General features: G+C 37.8%; 1 protein-coding gene across 1 annotated transcript in view; it reads right to left on the bottom strand.

The window, feature by feature from the left end:
* Window positions 1-1,589, bottom strand: part of chst10 (carbohydrate sulfotransferase 10) — a 15,871-nt gene that overhangs the window by 12,956 nt on the left and 1,326 nt on the right. The window lies entirely within an intron of this gene.

Raw genomic sequence — 1,589 nt, 5'->3', positions numbered from 1 at the left:
TCTTTCCGAGTAAACCAGATAAAAAAATAGCCGCGGGATTCATTGCATGTGCACTGTCCCAAATAAACAGATAAAATAGAAATTAAAGTTAAATTTAAAGACAACAATAACAGATAAAACCACAGAATATTTGAAATCTTGTCTCAATTTTCATCAGTGATTCACTACCTTCCAGAAAAAGTTAAAAAATACACCGATTTCCTTCATTTAGCGCCAGTTATTTCACATCAAACTACAAGAACTTTCAGGACACCGTTTCCCACAATGCATTGTTTTGTAGTCCTCAAGGTGGCTTGAGGAGAGTGCAGTACCTATTTTCTGGCTGCACTGGCTTAGGAAGACGCCTTGAACCCGCCCTTTTTCCCGTGATACTTCGTGACGGCGCACATTTGACGTCAGTGCAAGAAACTAACCAGCATGCACCGCGCTGCAGGAGATCTGAGCAGCGTTGGGTCCACCTTGGTCATCTCAAACTAACTCAAATTAGCCTGAAATACTGAAAAAAGAATCCTAAATTAGCCAAAAAGCTAGCATGTAGCTGAAATATTAGCGAGACTCAAATTAGCCTAAAAAACAAAAAAAACCTAAATGAGCCAAAATAGCTAGCAGCCACCTAAAATATAAGCTAAACTCCAAAATAGTCTAGGAAAATCTTAATACATTCCAAAATAGTAAGAAAAGCTATAAGAATGCCATTATAACTTTCAACTTATCGAACTCCATATAATATAAAGTAACGACTAATCGTGGCAGCCCTGTTTCAAAGTATTCCCAGTGGGTTTTTTTAAGTTATGATTATGAAACTTTTGGCCAAAATTGATCAAACCTGTGTTGTTTTCAAGGACATAATTTCTGCAGAGCGGCAGGAGTTTTTAAGGTATTCCCCATTAAATTGTGGAGCTAAGCAAGCCTACCCCAACTTCCCGCCATCCATCTGCTAACTTGCTCTCAACACCCCCAGCTTAACATTAGCGGTGCAGCAAAAGTCTATTCATCTGCATATAGATGCATCAGAATGGGGCGGGGCAGGGAGCTCGTGGCCCCGCCCAGCGTATTTTTTGGTTTTCTACAATCTTTTTCAAACCAGATTGCTCCCGATTCACAACAATTTGAGTAAATAATGCAGTTTTAGGCTTAATTTTTGTCTTTCAACATCAGAAAAACACCACAAAACGTGTTAAAAATATCATTTTCATTCATCTCCAAACACAGAAGACGTCATTGACCCCAAACCGCATGATTATCTTATCTATAACATAAATAAACTTTTACTTGCGTTCCTCTCCCTATTAAAGAAACTTTAATAATCTGCTTCTTCTTTGGTTTTTGGACCAAACCGAGGTCATAAGCTCTGCCTGAAACTTTCATCCTGAAGTCTCACATGAAGCCGTCTTATTTAAACCAGAGTCCATCAGCCTGCAATGACGTTTCTGATATTTATTCTTTTGTTCTGAACTACTCTGCTCTTAGACAGCAGTTCGATGCACCAATTTTAATGTAATATGTTGATCATTTGAGCTTCTATTGTCTTTTTTTGGTTGAAATGCTTTGTTTTAAACTGATAATCCTGATTTCAATTGATTTTTATT

Source organism: Oryzias melastigma, linkage group LG2 (assembly GCF_002922805.2).
Source record: "Oryzias melastigma strain HK-1 linkage group LG2, ASM292280v2, whole genome shotgun sequence".
Classification (NCBI taxonomy): Eukaryota; Metazoa; Chordata; class Actinopteri; order Beloniformes; family Adrianichthyidae; genus Oryzias; species Oryzias melastigma.
The sequence above is the reverse complement of the archived record's forward strand: the minus strand, read 5'-3'. Positions and strand labels throughout refer to the sequence as shown.